Genomic DNA, 19,362 nt, shown 5'->3' with positions numbered 1-19,362 from the left:
GCATACCAGTTGAATTAAGTGTTCTGGAATAGATTTTCTTCATAATATTGTCTTTGCTATGATTTTTACTTTGTTATGAGTCACAAGGTTAAATGCTTGAAATAGTCAATAAAACTCCTGAAAGCATGTTTTTCATCTCTGTTTTGGGCCAGCATCCATAGATATTATCTATGATCTCCCTGGTTCCATGTCCTCTTATAAATCTGATTTTACTTTCTGGCAATCTTGTCAATTTGTAATTACATTTTAAAAGAAAATATGGTGACAATAATAATATCTACCATACAAATTTAATGATTACATAAAACAATAGTTAAAATTAATTACCTATGGTGTCCAATACACAGTAAGTATTCAGCAAATATTAGCTTTTATGGGTTTTATTCTTATTTGATATTAAAATCAAAGATAAAAGCAACTTAGCCTGGGATAATTTGATTGACATCTTTTATTTCAGTATACTCATTTATAAAATGTGAGGTTCTAGGGGTGAATACAGTTTTATAATGATGAGTAATATTAGTTTTAAATGTCTTGAAGACTGAAAAAATATAAATACAGCAAACAAACAAGGAAGCAAATTTAAGTAATATTTCCAGTGCTTTAAGTTACTCATAATACTGTAGAAAACATGAATCATTACAAAACATTCACAATTATGGTTCATTCAAATGAACCATAAAATAATCTGCTTTCTATATTGAGTTATAAATCTTATAATAGATCTTCCTGAAATGTTTCTAACATTTCAGTTAAAAATATGGTGAAAATACCTATTGATGATGAGTACCTGTGATATTCTCAGTGTCTGTTGCTTGTGTAACTTCTGGATAAATTTGAAAGCATTTTTAATTAAGAAATAAACAATAATTTGAATAATTTCCTTGGAATATGCACTTGAATATGTGGGAATGTCTGTGATAAGGTAAAAAAGGAAGGAGAAATATAAGGGCGTAGATTATGAAGCTCATGTATCCTGTTTCATTTTAACTGTTAAATTCTTATCCTAATTTTGGAAGTATAACAAAACATACCATTGCTGAATCCTCAATAGTAAGTCGGAAAACAATTTTCAGGACAAACTATTCACTAATGGAGTGAGGCATGTTTTAAAAAATGATTCAGGTCTAAACTGAGACTTGTATAGGTTACCACTTAAGATTTTCTTCTAGAAGAAATCACCATTTTTTCAATGTGTGTCTAATATTTTAAATTAGTTGCAGTAGATAGTTGCATAGTTCAGGGAAATGAACAGTTTTGAATTTGTGTTCTTAAGAAATTATGATAGTCTAAGGATTTCACAAAAATAAAATAAAAACAGTACTTCTTTTCACATAGAACTCAGGTTTGAGAATATCAAGGTAAAAATTAGCTAATAAAACTATGTCAAAAAATTAAATCAGGCACTGGATCATCATTTTAAAACAATTTTCAGCAACAACAGAGCTGTCGTGACAACCTTGTAGGGTTAGAAGTGAGACAGTGAAACTCTAGACTGAAGCTGTAGGTTGCCTCACACCAAATACTGACTTCAATGCTTTTTCTTCTGGCCTTTTCATCAGAGATAATTATTAACTTCACCTTTATTTTAACTGAGCTGCTTCCCAAGGGAAAATATCATTGCTTTACTTAACTTCTAGTAAAGAGAAGGGATCGCTATTTCAAATTGCCATTAATAAATTTAAATGATGATTAAAGTATTGGTTGCATATGCACTATTTAGGAAAACTTAATTGTGTTCAATTTCTTCCAAAAGGGATCTCACTCTCTCCCTCACTGTCATCCAGTCAATTCTAACTCTTAGTGACCTGATAGGACAGGGTGAAACTGCACCTGTGGGGTTCTGAGACTGTAGCTCCTTCTAGGAGTAGAAAGCCTCTTCTTTCTTCCGTGGAATAATTGTCATAGCAGGTCCAAAATGGACAGCTACTGAAAAATAAATGTTCATCTTTTTCAAACTGTGAGAGGACTAAGGTAGTAAATAATGAGTATCTTATCTAACAAATCCAGATCACTACTCATTAGGTGAAGGATTTTCCTCTTGAAGGCTGAGTTGATAACCATAAAACAGCTACATAATGTAAAATAGAATCAAAATAGTTTTTAGAAGTTGAATTTATATTTTAATTTTATCAATAAGGTTGAGTTTCAAAATGGAAGTGTCTCCTACTCCACCCACGGGATGGTGGGTTAGTCTCTACAGGTAAGGGGTTGGGAGTGCAGACCTCCTCAAAGCGTGCCAAGCAACCCATTAATGTGGAGAACAAAGGGGCAGGCCCCTCTCCAAGCTATGCTGGCCCCTTCCCTAGAACAATGTGTTATAGAGGACAATACTGAAGCTACAGGCTGGGCAGAGGGGCCGACCTGCCCACCCACATGGGAGCAAATTAAGAAGGAAAGAAAGAGTGAGGGACTAGACCTCATCTGGCACACCAAGTCCTGAGGAGAACATCCCTGCTTGTCTCAGATACAGCACAGAGAGGACTGTTTGGCCAACACCTTTAGACATGATGTCCCCGCACTAGAGCATAGCGCTACAGAGGACAATAGTGGGGACACAGTGTGGGGAGTGAGTCTGCTCTAACCTCCACACCCCCACCCCACCTCACCCTACATACAGTGGGGTAGACCAAGAAGGGAACATATAACAGATTAGCAGTGGGAGTGAAGTCACGAGGCCCCTGCAGAATCTAGAAAATAGGCTTCAGACTTGGAGGAGCAGTGTCCAGAGTCCCGCAGGACGGGTTGGGAGATAGTCATAACGGTCAATGGACAGATCTGGAATTATATATAGTTTTTTTATTTGTCTATTATGTTGTTTTTGCTGTTATTTGTTTTTTGTGTTTGTTTTGTCCTCATTGTTTTTGTTTTGTCTATCTATATAAGATAGGGATGAGAAGCAAGCCCAAGGAGAAAGCAATGGGACTGACGGTTCTGGGAGGACATAGGGGAGGAGGAGATGGGGTGAGGGGTGGTTGGGGGAAGAAACTGTGAGCAAATATAAATATGGACAGCAGAACAATTAGGGATCTAAAATCAGCAGCAAGGGGACTATAGAGTTCCTGGTAGTGTTGGAGCAAATGTAATCTAGACAGGAGGAATTACTGAGGGGTGGCTGAGGGGTGAGCATGATAGTGGGGCAGAAATAGGGTAAAAGGAGTTAGAGGAAAAAAAACTAGGAAGCAAAATTATTTATAGAGGTATAAACAGATATGTGCATATGTAAATACACTAATACATAAAATTAGAGGCATTGACCAATGTACACATATTTACATGGCAAGGTATTGAGGTAGTGGATGAACTTTGGGCCTCTGCCTAAATTTTCCTTCAACACAAGAATACTTTGTTCTAATAATGTGGCACTGGGGAACACCCACTTTCCCTATATGATCACTGAAGACAAACTGGGTGCATAAGCAAATGTGTTGAAGAAAGCAGATGGTGCCTAGTTATTAAAAAATATAGCATCTGGAGTCTTAAAAACTTTAAACCAAGCAAGCAGCCATCTAGCAGGTAATTAATGAAGGCAACATGGAAGAAGCACATCGGCCTATGTGATCATGAGGTGTCAACAGGAACAGGTATCAGAAGTTCAAAAATAAACAGCCTCATCAAGGTGAGGGAGATGGGTCTAAGAGCCCACCTGTGGGTAACTGGACATTCCTCCACAGAGGAGCTCCATGGAATAGAACATGCAGCCAGGGGGCAGTTTGGCAATGAGGAAACATGCAACATTCCTCTAGTTCTTTAATCCTTCCTCCCCCCACTATTATGATCTCAGTCATATCTTGAAAATCCTGCTAGACTGGTGTATATACATCAGTACAAAGGAGAGCTTTTAATATGGGGGATACAGGTTAGACAACTCCTTCAGAAACAGTACTGGGAGTAATGATTCCAGGAAGGTAGGGGAAGGGAAGGGGGGCAAGGGAGCAAGGGGGAATGGATAGCCACAATGGCCAAATAACCCACCTCAAGAGGGAGGAATACCAGGATTGATGGGAAGAGATAAAATGGGAGGTAGAAGATATGTATGAATAGTCATAACAATATATAATATATTAAGGGTTCATGAGGGTGACAGGGGAGGAGGGAGGGAATAAAGAGGAGTTTATTTCAAAGGGCCCACAAAGAAAAATAATGTTTTGATATTGTTGATGGCAACATGTCTAAAAGTCATCCTGATATAAGAGATGTATGGATTGTTATAAGTAAGAGCCCCCAGTGAAATGATTAATAAAAAAGGAAGTGTCTCTGAAACTAGTGTTTGAATGTGAGTCTTTCATTTGCCCTTGAATTAAAGAAGAAAAAATAACATCACTAGTATAAGAATGTCAATGTTACATTGAATCTTATTTCCATAAAATCTTAATTGAAATATATGTACTACATAATCAATACATTATTTTCTTTTATAAATCAAAGTAGATCTTATGTTTTAACTAAGATTAATGATTTCATGTATTTGAATGAAAAAGTTACAATACTAACTGAAAGTTGACCAGCACAAACATTATGTGTGTGTGTACTTTAGCTTGAATCTTTTCTACGAGTCTTGTGTGAGTTCACTGATTTTTTTTCCCTGGCTATGTGGAGTCTAGTGGTGATCTCCTTAGGACTGAGACTAGAAAATTACAAATGAGGCACCTAGGGAGAACAATTTGAAGAGGCACTCATTCTCACAGCTATGAGCATTCTTCTTAAAAACATACATCAACACCAAATGCTATTGTTAACATCTTTTACCTCTATTATTGAATTTTTCATTTTAATATTTATACTTGATTCTTAAAGTTCAAACATCTCTTTTGCTATTAGCCATCGAACTTTACATGCTGTTCATGAAGGACTTTGTCTTATTAATCACTGTTATATTATATTCTTTGTCAAATTGCTTCAATAGATAGCATGTATATGCGTGTTTTGAATCATAGCTGAGTCAAATTTTTGAGTGCTTTTTCTCCTGGGAGTATGTCTGTATATTGTCCTTTTTTTCGTTTTATGTACACTGAATGTTTTGGTTTATGGTGTTTGTTTTGGGACACTAATCATATTGTGAAAGATAGTAGAAACTGAAGTGTACAATGGTTATACTTGGGAATTGACATGCTTTTTCTTCTGTATGTTCTTTATTTAGTGGTTTAAATTACTCTAGTTAATAATATTCTGGTCTGATAATTATTGTCTATGCCAACTTGGTTGGGTCAGGGTTCTCCCACGGTCTAATCTAACAGAATGTGCTCAACTCCACGATGCAATCTTCTGCGAAGCAGTCAAGCAGTTGTAGGTAAACATGCTCACTTAGGCTGATAAGAGTAAGGGAGATTGCACGCAGGTTGTGGCCTACTCTTAGTATAAATTGACTGTATGGGGACACTAGCTCACTCCAAATACTGGACTCGATTTTCCATCTGGTTCATTGACTTCCTAGTATACTGCCTGCCTATCCTAGGAGCTGGCCTTGGTTTCATTTGGCTAACTAGAATTCATTCAACTTGGCATTCACCACTCTGTGGTCTTCCTACTTCATCTCCTGACTTCCTGTTCCTCAGTCCTTGCAGTTACTGGAGTCAGGAGAAGTCTTTCTTTAGCTTACATCTGACCTGGATTTGAGTTGGATTGGGTTTACCCACTTTAAAAATAGCGTGCACCATTTCTTGATATAAATCTCTCTCATCTCTTCTCTTTCTCTCTCTCTCTCTCTCTCTCTCTCTCTCTCTCTCTCTCTCTCTCTCTCTCTCTCTCTCTCATCTCGTTTTCTATACACACACATACACACACACACACACACAAAGACACACACCCAGTGTCACAGATTTTGCTTCTCCACTGAAATCATCCTAACAGCTGATTTAAAGATTTGTTAATGCTAAGGAACCTCTGTGGTGCTATATATTAGACACTGTATTGTTAGCCTCAAGTTTGGTGGTTCAAATGCACCAGTCTATCCACAGGAGAAAGAGGAGCATGTATTCTCCCATGAGTATGTTCAGTCTCTGCAACACTGTTTAGGATTATTATGAGTCTGAATAGACTCAATGTCGGAAGGTTTGGTGCTTGAGGTTTAAGCTTCCCTCTGTGCACCAAAGGCTTCAAATTTCTCTAGAAGGTATTAAATGCTCTGCATACTTTGTCCTTTAATGAAGATTGACTTGCCAGAGGATCTTCATTCTCAAATTCAACTCCATACCCAGCTTTGATCTTCCCATGATGCTGTGCATGAGAGAAAGTCGTCTTAGGTCCTTGTGTCTTCATTATCATGCTCTACACAGTATTACATTGCTTTATTTTGTTGGGTGCTTGCTAGACTGGTGGTAGGGCTCAGTAGGGGTATGTATTCTCTGTTGTATTGATTAAGCAAAACTCTTTTAGTCAGACACCTTAAAGGTGTGGCTTATTTGCTATTTTTAACTATCTAATTATCTGACTTTCTGTTGTTGTTCCAGCACCCAAAAAACAAGAATGTTGCTTACTTTCTCAAACAGGCAATGCTTATTTTCATAAGGGAAGTGTCTCGGCAGATTTTCGTATCCCTCCTGCAAAGGCTGGTGTTACTCTTCTAGAATCTGCAGCCCAAGAGGCACGCAGTTAAACATTTTTTTAAGTCTTCAAGCATGCACACGCTGACAGTACCAATTAGCTACCCCTTTTGAACAGTTTTTAATAGTACTTTATCTAGTTCACATAATCCAGTGCATGAGTCTTATTTATCCATTTCTCTTCCTAAGATTTAGTCCATTTTGTTGGTCACAGTTATGTTGCTCTCTGATTGATTTATGAAATGTAGAAACTTCCACTTATTCTGAGCTGTTATATAACTTTGTTCAATATAAGCAGAAATCAGTACCTTTTCTCCCCTAGTTGTTCTCTTTAAAAGAAGTACAGTGCCACCATACCTGGATATTCATTTGTTTAAAGCTTATACATCACTCATATTTCATGTAGTTATATAATCATTGCTATTCAAGTGGCATCTGACTCATGGTCACCCCTGTAGAACCAAAGAGAACACAACCCATCTCACAGTTTCTGGTAGGTTCGGATACACTTTTGAGACTACTATTGGTTTGGAGTGTTGATTTTGGAAGTTCATCTTCTAGCACAATATTCTTTAGGCAATATTCTTCCGGTTCCCAGAGGTTTGGGTGAGCAGTTTTGATAAGTGGGTCATCAGACGTTTCTTTTCAGTCTCTCTTAATTTGAAGGCTCTGATAAAATGTGTTCATCATGGGTGATCTGCTCATATATAAAATATCAGTGGCACCATATAGGAAAGAAAATCAGCCAATGGATTAATGATGAAAATGATAAGCCACACAAACATGGTCTCCTTGACCTTGAAACCAGCACTGGATGATGCATAGCTACCACTACCAGGTGCTCTGTCAAGGTCACGTCTCAAGGTCTTGGATAGAAAGAGAGAAACATGTGGAAGAAAATTCAAAATCATAAAAGTGCTGAGGCCTACTGTTTGCCAAGAGAATTCTAGAACCTGTAAGAACATGGCCCTTAATCATGCTTGAGGACTGGACGCTCACTCGCCCTTGTGTAGAATACATGAAATAAGGTAAACTCAAATGGCAGCAGGTGGACAAAGTTCAGAGGGTTAGGAAAGGAAAAGAAACGGAAGCAGGAAGCACAGGGAGGCAGTCACTTGCCATATATACTCTGGGATAAGCCGATCCGAATATCAGCTGAGGCACCTAATTTTACCACAAAAACTGCATTAAAAATGTGCTGAAAGAACTAGGCTTTTACTGGAGTATATATGGTAAGTGGAAATTACAGCTGGTTTTGGAATTGTGAATGGAAAATATTTGTTCTATAAACCTTCACCAATGTCACCACAAAAGTTAAAAAAAATTTTTTAATTAAATTTCAGTGGCACAGTTTCCAGTAGCAAAGACATGTTTAGGTCAGCGCTGCCTGGAGGTTTTGACACTAGCAGCTATGCAGTAAAAGAGGAGGCTACTTGCCCCTGTACAGCTTGACTACCCTGGAAAGCTTACAGGGAAGCTCTGCTCTATTCTACAGTGTCCTCACATATCAGAATCACAAAAAGACTGTCTTTTGTTGTTGTTCATGTGTGTGTGCCTGTGTTTTAATTGTCAATGAGGAATCATTAATCTAGTTGGTTGGGAATAAATGTCTCAGAATAAATATCTGAGAATTTTCAAATCACAATTCACTTGCCAAACACTCGCCTGTCATTTGAGAGTTGTATTACTCAGCAAAGACTCGTTGGCCTTCTGATGACATCTCTGGAAAACTATTTATCCATGGATACTCATCTCCAGAATTCTTCCCCATTACTTCCTGCTGCCTCAGTTTTGGGGATTATGGTACTCATTAGGTAAATAAAAGGTTAAAATGCAGGATAAGAAATGATTCAGAAAGCAGTTCTTCAGTCAGTCAACTTCTCAACCCATTTTCATAGACAGGCCTCCTGTGCCTCAGTCCCTCAGTTTTTCTTGGGCAAGAGTATTGGATACATTAGCCATTACCACCAAGTCCATTCTTATGATTTATAAGGCAGTACATCTTTATGGAAGCAGATAACTCCCTCTTTCTCTCATAGGACATGTGGTGTGATACCTGACAGTACCACCCAGGCTCCTTGGTGTTCTGCTGTATGTGCAATTGAGTGTCTTCTGACCCATAGCTAACCCATGCACAACCGAACAAAACACTGCTTGATCTTGAGCCATCCCATAATTGGTCCTGTGCTTGAGCTACTACCCAAAGCATCTCATTGTAGGCCTTCCTCATTTTCACCTCCCCTCCACTTTACCAAGCGGGATGCACTCCACTATGTACTGGACTCTTCTGACTACATATTCAAGGGATCTGAGAGGAAGTCTCGCTATCCTTGCCTCTAAGAAGCACTCTGGCCACACCTCCTCCAAGATAGATGGGCTTGTCCTTTTAGCAGCCCATGATTCCATGCTATTTTCAATATTCTTCTCTTGTCTTTCTTATTCAATGCCCAACTTTCGCATACATATTAGGTGATTGAAAATACCATGTCCTGGGTCAGTCACACCTGAGTCATCAACGTGACATTTTTGCTTTCAATCCTCTAAAGCCTTGTATAGCACATTTACCCAATGCCATGGATCTTTTGATCTCTTGATTGCTGCTTTAATTAGCATTAATTGTGGAAGTAAGCAAGAAAAAAATCCTTGACAACTTCAATTGATTTACCATGATGTTTCTTACCTATTTGCCAGTTTTTAGGATTTGGGTCTTCTTGACATTGAGTTGTAATGCTTGTTGAAGGCTGTAATCCTGGATCTTCTTAAGCAAGTGCTTCAAGTCCTCCTCACTTTCAGCAAGCAACATATGCATATTGAAGCTTGTTAATAGCGCTTCCTTCAATCGTGATGTCATATTCGTCTTCATGTAATCCGGCATCTTTGATGATTTGCTCAGCATACAGACTGAATAAGTGTGATGAGACTGTTGCATACCTTTCCTGAGAAGGACCCAAAGATATGGCACTCTGGAAACCATCTGCTGTAAGGAACTCAGCTTTCCAATTCCATGTGTCAAAAACAACTGTATCCACCTCATGTCTTCTTGTCCTGAGCTCCTGGTTCGGCTGAGCTGGTTCTCTGGCGCTGCTTCTTGTCATTTTACATGATCTCTGATGCTATAGCTGCCTGTCTCCGAGGTCTAGGAGGTTCTTCGCTCAAGGGCCACGTGATTGTCATGCTAAAAGTGTGATAACTTCCTTATTCTCCCTTTATCCAATTGTCCTGAATTCCTGGGTGGGACAGTTAGCCATAAAAACTTACAGCTCAAGTTACTTGTTTGCTTTCTTAATTTATATTCCCAAGCTGCCAATTTTTCAATATCTGGTGCATGTTAGCTTCCTGTATTTCGAGCAGTATTTTAATTGATTTAGTGTTAGAGAATAACTTTGTGTCTACTGAACATTTATTCACTTGTAGCTTTTCTTTTTGAACATTTTTCAAATTTAAGGAAGTTACAAGAATAGTACAAAAACCTCCCAAGACCACTGAACCCAGTTTCTGGTCTTACCAAATGGTAACATTTGATTTTTGTCTTTCTTCTTCTCTCAATGTTGTTAATCTTTTAACCTCTGTAAAGAGCGAGCTAAAAAATTAAAGATATTTTCATATGTAATCAGAGTACAATATGAGATTTACAAGGTTCTGTTCTATAATGTATATATTTTTTTCATTCAAATGTTGGAAATTTCCTCAGTAATATCCTTCACAACTGTAGTGGGCTGGCTTCCTGGCTCATGGGGGAGCCCAAGGATGCTATCTGAGAGGGTAAGGGCTCGAGAGGTTTGACTGCTGACTAAGGAGAGACGTTGCTGTGGGTGTAAGGCTATATCCTTGATGCATTCTGATCCTGGATTGTGGCAACTTGTTCACTTCCCTAATTAGCTCCTTTAACCATGAGCATTGGCTGTGAGTTCTGTTTGGCTGTTATATCACATTATGAAACGCAACAGAAACGTAGAGTGCAATGGGAGGGATGGTTGGTATGAGAACAGGGACAGATGATGCGGGGGGTGGGGGGGAGTGGTATGTCTGACTTCTGCCTCAACATCTCTTGAGGAGCTTGAGTCTCTTCCCTTGTATAGCCAACTAGGTCAGATATGGCCTCCAAACAATTTTCAAATATTGCTGGTGCGAATGTAAAATGGTAAAGCTGCTTCAAAAAGCAATTTGATAATCCCTCAAAAAGTTCATTATAGTACATGAGATGACATCTCACCATTCTCACTTTTAAGGAGTATTCTGCCTTTATTGCTTCCAAGGTAGATTTGTGTGTACTTTTTTCATACCTTGGTGCTTTCAATATGCTTCATAAACATCATAATTAAAAAGCAGTTATTCCTCTTTGGTTTTACTCCATCATTGTTCAGCTTTTACATGTATATGAGTGTGGTAGATATATAATCATTTGTCAATTCGAGGATAAGGGGTGGAGTCTAGCTTATCAATCTAGAGCTAGCCAGTGAGACTTCTGTGTAGGCATGGCCTTCTCTTGAGAATTCTGGGAAATCTGGTATTTCCTCCTTAGAGGCAGAAAACACCTCTCTCTCTCCCTGCTACTCCCTGAAAGACATTGAAGAAGACAAGCCACATGGACGTGACCAGACCTCAGAAGCCAGAGAAGCCACAGAGAGACGTCTGAGCGTTGAGATGCTTACAACGCCACTGGATCCAAAGACTTTCTACCCACTCACTTGTGATCATCCTGCATTTGGCTTCATTGCATGTGTTTTGTGAGTCTGAAGAGGACTTTATAGATTGGTATCAGACATATGGGTTAATATCAGACTTATCTCCTTGGACTGGACTAGGTTGGGCTGTATTCTCAATGTTCAATTCCTCTTGTATGTAAATCTCTTTCTTATACACATTTGTGTGTCCGTGGATTTGTTTCTCTAGTCTACCCAGACTGACACAATGAGAGAGTTGAATATCAGGGATTGAGCATACCCTAGTTTTCAAAGTATATCTCTGATTTTATCACTGTAATTAATATAATTCTAAATAGCCTTAATAAAGATAGAGTGATACATAACACATGGGGTGAATAAAGAAAGAGAATGCATAAAAGGAGGTTGCTATAGGCATTTTCTTCATTTGAATTCATTTAAAACCCATTATTATTAAGTTGATTCCCACTCTTAGCAAACCTATCAAACAGAGTTGGGCATCTGCAATCTTTATAGATACAGACAAGTCCTTGTTTATACTATCTAATTTTTTACCCATTGATTTTCTAATGTAAACCTCGTATGGGTCAAGAATACAAATGTGTTTGTGGGAGGGACTTGGTTGTATCAATCATGGACCATTCTCTAATGTTATTTGGCCCATGATATTGTACATCATCTGTGAGAAACAGAACCAGGAAGAGCATGTATGAGAACAAACTCTCAACATCCATACATTAAGCAGTCTGGAAGGCCAAGACTCCCTTGGAGGAAGCCTTCATGTTCATGGCTTGGAGATGTGTCATGCTCATATTTTCCTAAGTAAAGCTTATTCCTTACAATGTACCCCCATAATAATGCCAAATCTGAATTTCTGTTTGCGGACACATGGTCCCTGACTACACTTGGAGGTCAACTGCTTAAAGGTTACTTCCCTGAATGTTGTCAGTCATCCAAGGCAATCAGACCCTATTTTCTGTCCCACCCTAAGTAGAACCCACTCCCTTCTGATATGGGTCATAGATTGCTCCCATGAAGGAGAGCTCAAAGACACCTAAGGGCAAGACAACTCAGAAAACCAAGGTTAGGTTGCCATCTTGAGTTGATAGCCTGCTCATCTTGTGATGCATATGCCTTCCTGTCACATGTGTGCCTCTACTGTTCCCCCTTCCTATTGTGTATGTACTTTAGCTCATCCCCATTCTGTTATGTGTATGCCTATTGTACAACCCCTTCCTGTTAAGTATGTGCTTACCATGGTCTGTGTGTCCCTGATTATATAAACTCGTGAGATTGCATTACTTGCCTTTTGCTCGAACCTGGCTCCTGAAGTCATGACCGAGAGGTGAGTCCCTGCATATGCTTTAGCTTGTCTGATGTCTCTTTAATTTATCCCTCAATTACACAACCATCTCTTAGACCTACTCGGTTTTGGGGAGGCTGTTCCCCCACAATCTTTGACTTACATTAAAGGTCAGGTAGAAATACAAAGCAAATACTATTCAAATAGCATAAAACAATGTATTTCATGGGAATCCAATACCTACATTGTTTATTGCCAAGTTAAAACTATTAGTCTTGAATAGAATAGAAAATATTAGATTATTTGACAAGTAAGAAAGTGTGTATCATATTAAAGGTGTACTAAAAGGGTTAAAACAAGGCATTGGCCCCCAAATGTCTTTTTACCACATTTGACTCTAGAGTCACTTGCTTCTGCCTCTTTGTCCCTTGAATTTTATAGAATAATAAAATATCATCACATATCAATATTTTATTTTAAATATTAAAGTACTGATATCATGACATAATATAAAAGAATCATAAACTTAAGCATTATTATGATAAAATTATTCAGTATTCACAATTTCATACAAAAGTATTCATTAAAGAGCATTTTAGTGTTTAATATTTCAATATAGTGCAAAGCACATGGTAAATTATATTTTCCTTTCATGTGATAGTAAATTTGTGTGTTCATGTAAATATGCATTATTTTGGTGTTGGTTTATAGACCATATAATGAGCATAATCACAGAAGCTGTATTAATTTTATTATATAGTTGAAATATATTATGTTAAGTGAAATGTCAGTTGATAACATCCATTTATGACCAACTATCAGCTTCTCTTTTTTTAATTGCCATATACCACCATTTGCGTTATGCTATTTACTGTTGATTGATTGTGCATTTTAGTTTCTATTCTTGGGAACTAGAATTGTCTTGTTCTTCAAGGAGTTTAATTTCAATTATCTGAATGGCTGATCTACCAGAAAAAAATGTCATCAACTCTGACTTTGAAAATATGATGGCAATGTTCTAGAAGGGTAGTTATAGTGCTGAATAGTCCAATTCATATTACAATCCAGATCTCTTACAGTCAAAACAAACTAGTGGAAAATTAGTAACGTAGCTAACATATTAGTCCCCACAATTATATGTAACATAAATATTTATAATGTGCTGCCAAGCATGTTGATAATTAATCAATTCAATTAATTTGAAGGCATTTATACTACTGAGTAAAGTGAGTAAAGCAAAAGAAATCAAGGTTAGCTTAGTAACTTCATTCCAGACCTCTTAGCATATATGTATTTTTTTATTTTAAAGGACTTGACAACCTTGAGTGAGATGCACAAATATTTCTTAATTCAGTGTTACCAGCTATAAAAGTAGAACATGGGATTATAAAAAGGCTTAACATGACCACCCTTATCTAAATAATATGGTCTTTGATTCTTGGATGAATATTTACCTTTTTATAAGAAGCAAAATATTTTTGCATTCAGGAATGGGAATGAATAGCCATGTTTGGATAAAATCCACTGATGTCCTTGTTCTTATTACTTACCTTCTGATTATAATTTTCTAAATTATATTGGGAAATACATTTTTACTCTGTATCAATCTTTATGATCCTCTCAAAGAAATCAAATTTATTTATGCATTTCATTATCAATGTGTTTACTACATCAGGATAGTGAGCATTACTAAGAAAAAAAGAATTTAGGTGTCTTACTACTTTTGCCCTTTGGGTCGCGTAAAACCGCTGGGGTCTGTGCCCAGAGTATTTTGACTTTGCTGCTCAATAAACCTGCTGTTCTGCTTCCTTCTGCCTGTTTGATGAGTCTCTGGGAGGCTGACAAGCCACAGCTCCGTTCTGGAAGCCCACAGCCCAGAGATCTGCCCAGAAAAGAGCCCACAGTACCCTGACAAGTGGGGTTCATCAGCGAAGGACTAAATTGGCTACAGGATCGTCTAGGTCTTACAGTCTTGGGACAAAATCAGTCTTACACAGACCCAGAGTGACTCCTTTAGACAGACACTTAAGAACTGGACTAAACTGTGCCCCCAGCTAGACTCCCTGAGGAAGACACAATTAGTGTGTTTCTGTAATTCCAGCGTGGCCTCAATCCCTGATGAAGAGCAGGGAGAGCTGGCCACCTGAATGCAATATGATTTAGAATACCACACCATTTTGCAATTAGATCTTTTCTGCTCCTGAGAAGGGACATGGTCCAAGGTCCAATATGTATAGGATCTTGCGCTTTGGTGGGATTACCTGGAAACATGTTCAGGCTGCTCTCTGAGTATACCACCTGTGCTCTCCCCAATCTCATCAGCTATTCTGATGGTAAAAAGGAAGATGGCCAGAAAGATAAGACAAACAGAAGTTTCCTCCAAACCTCCTGACCACGAGGGACACAGGTCATAAAAGGTTGAAGTTCCCACACCCACTCCAGCTGGAGCCTGACCTATCCTCAGTAGAGGGTACTTGCAAGGTGCCTCCTCAATTGGAGGGGTGGCTCTATCATGCCCTGTGCCCTTTACAGGGTATAGTCGTCAGAGGCCACAGTCAAGTGACCCGGGTTCAGTTCCGTTTAGCGTGGGAGACCTTTAAAATGTGTAAAGGTAACCCCGTAACCTTCACAGGCAAATCGAGGAATTTCAGGACTTGTTGACAGTCTTTGATAGGACCTGGAAAGATGGAGTGACTGTCCTAGCAGACAACTGCTCTCCTTATGAAAGACATAGAATGCTTGATGTGGCTCATCATTGGGCCAACAACAGGAGGGTCACTAAACACCAATTAGCTCCTGGGGGCCAGATAGCGCCCAAGGATGATCCAGTGTAGAATTACTGACTAGGTCCGGCCAGGAATGCTGGTTGGGCAGCTCAGGATAATATGCAGACTTGCTTTGTTAGGGACTGAGGGAAATTCAGATAAAGCTGGTGAACTATTGTAAGCCGGCGGAGCTAACCCAGACTCACCAAGAAAACGCAGCTGCTTTCCAAAAGATTATGACCAAGTTCACCCACCTAGACCCTGAGGAACCTGAGGGTAGGATAATTTTAAATACCTATTTCTTATCAACAAGCCTTCGCAAGATAGGAGGCAAAAACTCCACAGAATAGTTCTGGGTCCACAGTCATATCCAAAGGAACTGCTTACCCTGGGCACCTCAGCCTTTCACAGTCGTGATATTGAGGAGGACAGAAAGGAGTGTCACAAGGCTAAAATAAGTGGAGTAGTCATTGCTGCACCCCTCCAGCGGTCAGAAGAGACCGGCCTTAGCTGACCCCAAAACTCTGTTTCTGGTGTGATAGGGCAGGTCATTGGAGCCAGGAGTGCCGCCAGCCTGGTAGAGACCGGGTGGGCACAGGATGGGGACTGAAGGCCCCTCTCACTTGCTTTAGTGTGGGATTCTGCAACGCCTGGTGAAGGGGTGCCCCTGCTGAGAAACAGCCCGAGATTGACAGTGCTCTGGCTCCATTCCAGAGACCAAATAACAGGGACCAGAAAACACAAAATTGACATTCTAACCAAGGGACCCTACCTAGGGCAGCGGTTCTTAACCTGGGGATCACGACCCCTTTGGGGGTCGAATGACCCTTTCACAGGGGTCACCCAATTCATAACAGCAGCAAAATTATAGTTATGAAGTAGCAACAAAAATAATTTTATGACTGGGGTCACCACAACATGAAGAACTGTATTAAAGGGTCATGGCTTTTGGGCAGTTGAGAGCCACTGCTCTAGGGTCTCAGACATGGCCAGTAAGACCATTTCTTTCCTTCATGACATGGGAACCACTTATTCAATGTGAAGATGCTATGCAAGTTGCCTCACCTCTGAGTGATTGCTGGGATAGTTGCCCAACCCATGAAGAGTTATCACACTCCAGTCTCGTCATGCACATGGAGAAGGGTCATCTTCTTTCATTGATTCTTAATAATCCCAGAAGTTCCTTCCCCTTGTTTGGCTGAGATTTGCGGGCCCAAGCGAAGGCCCGGGTCCTTGCAACCTGCTCCGATCTTATCTCTGATAATTGTGCACCCTGTGTCTCTAACCTGGACTAGGGAATGTCTCCCGGAAAGTCTGGGTTCCCATAGGATTGCTTTGCAAATCAGAGCAAGATACACACAAAAAAAGAAACAGTACAGGATCTCCCCTTAGTACCTGTGAGGTCTTAAACCTATTATTGACTCTTTGCTGCAGAACAATATATTAATCAAGTGTCTCACCTTGCAATGCCCCCATTTTGACAGTGCAGAAACTCAGGTGTAGATAACCCCCTGACAGTTTGACAAGGTTTGGAAGATGAAAAACTACCTTACGAGGCCCTTATGAACTTCCCTTATTGTGTTTGCAGGACTCCGTGTCCTAGTAGAAGGCTTTTAGATTCTGTGCCTTGGGCTTCTTTGACTGTGTTATCAGCATCGCCGCCAGTGAGCAGACAACCATGACTCTGAAGACCCTCCAATATCAAACAGCTTATCAGCCCTTCCAGCAGGAGAATCTAGAGCAGCGATTCTCAATCTGTGGGTCTTGACCACATTGGGGACGGACGGACCCTTTCACAGGATAGCCCGATTCATAATTGTAGAAAAATTCCAGTTCTGAAGTAGCAACAAAAATAATTTTATGGTCGGGGGTTCACCGCAACATGAGGAACTCTATTAAAGGGTCATGGCATGAGGAAGGTTGAGAACCACTGATCTAGAGGTACATGCCTTCTGAAGGAACAGTCAATCCAGAGAATCATGGTACCAGGCAGGGCTAATGCCCTTATCAGTTCTAAAGGAGCCAGAAAGATTGATGCCAAAATTCATAATGAATTAGATCAGTGACTCTGATTGGGGCATCATAAGGATAGGGTGCCTGATGAGTCACCTATACCAGAAAGGGCTGGTCAAAGCCCTGAGCCTGACCACACAAGACCCTGCCAGATGTCTCAGCCCACCAGGGACCACCACTTGAGTCCCAACCAATCAGTGACAACCACCCTTTAAAACAACAACAACAGCAAACACGCATGGACCATTGGACCCTGCCAAACAAATTAAAGGCCCTACCAGCTCTGGGCTTTGTCTCACGACTTCCACCCTTTTGGTAGAATAAATCTGCTGGGGACTTTTCCTCAGTAGATTTTGACTTCACTGCTCAATAAGCCTGCTTTTCTGCCTCCTGCAAAACAGAAAGAAATAAAAATGTATCATTGACATCGCAATATTTTGTTTATTATTTATTAACAGTAGTTTGTTTATAAGCATACCTGGAGAGAAAGATGTAAAGCTCTGCAATCAATTATCTTGGTAATATGGGAAAACCCATGGTTAGAGTTATTTCACTAATAACATTGTACAAATATTCACAAAACTGGTTATTAATTATGATAGAGCAAGCATGCTTAGAAGTTCTCCATTAAATATTAAATTCATATTCTAACTATGATGACAGTGATGGGTAGGTAGATTTGGTGTCAACTTGGTGCATTTATGAAGGTATGGGTGGAGTCCACCCTATGAATCAGAACACAGTCACCCCTCCTTGAGGATGGAGCCTTTATGTAAGAGGACATTAGGGAGGTCCCACTCTTGGGCTTCTTTAACTTCTCGATTGCCTGCATTCTCCATCTTGCTCTGGGGTAGTGGCCCATGGGACTTGTCAACCCTGGGAGCTATTGGCACATTGGCATGTTCCTGTTGACCTTGGGTTCACACAACTTTGTACCCATTGGCTTGTGATTTCCCAGGTTCCCTCTTCATCTTCCTGCTTCATTGATTGGAAGCTTCATGATTCTGGAAGGGGGTTGTGTTAGTCTGGGTAGACTAAAGAAACAAATCCATGGACACTCATAAGTGCATCAGAGAGAATTTTATATAAAGGATAATTGTACAGTAAGAAAGCATCTCAACCCAGTCCTGTCCATGTCCATAAGTCCGATATTAGCCCATCAGTCTGATACCAATCTATAAAGTCCTCCTCAGACTCACAAAACACATGCAATGGTGCCAAATGCAGGACAATCGTAGGCTAGTGGGTAGAAAGTCTTTGGATCCAGTGGCGGTGTAAGCATCTCAGTGCTAATAGGAGTCTCTGTGTGGCTTCTCTGGCTTCAGAGGTCTGTTTGCATCAGGGTGGGTCCATGTGGCTTCACCAGCTCAGGGCACTAGCCTAGTTCCATGTGTCTTGTCAGCTGCAATGTCTTCCAGGGTGTGAGCACAGAGAGGGAAGTGTCTCCCACTTCCAAGGAAGAAATACAGGATTTCCCAGAATTCTCAGGAGAAGGCCATGCTCACAACAGAGGCTTAATTGGCTATGAACTGATTGACAGGCTAGGCTCCACCCCTATACTCTTAATCCTTACATTGACAAGCTACTATATAACTACCACAGGGGTCCTACAAGAAGTACCTTACCCATGGACTTGGGTTGGACTGGGTGTTACAAACTTTATCTTATAAATTTCCATCATATATATATTGTACATACTTGTGCAGAAGCCAAGTTTCATCAGCATATTTTAATGCAATTTTTTGTGGTAAAATTAGGTGCCTCAGCTGATATTTGGGTTGACTTACACTCAAATAAAAAAACATATATATATACATATATATATATATCGTACTTTTTTCTCTCCAGAAAACAGTTTAACACAAGGCATGGATTCCAAAATTACATTAGCTATTTGTACAAGATATTCAAAGTGAATTACATAGAATGCTGGTATTTGAAGGTTTCTACAATATGTTATGAGAATATGGCTAAAAATCTTCAGCAACAATAAAGAAATAAGTGACTTAGATTAATTAAATTATTATTAAATCCTTACAGGTGTGACCTTTTTATAAGAGACACTATGAATGGGA

The sequence above is a fragment of the Tenrec ecaudatus genome, chromosome 1, assembly GCF_050624435.1.
Source record: "Tenrec ecaudatus isolate mTenEca1 chromosome 1, mTenEca1.hap1, whole genome shotgun sequence".
In the NCBI taxonomy this organism is placed as follows: domain Eukaryota; kingdom Metazoa; phylum Chordata; class Mammalia; order Afrosoricida; family Tenrecidae; genus Tenrec; species Tenrec ecaudatus.
Note: the sequence above shows the minus strand (reverse complement) of the source record.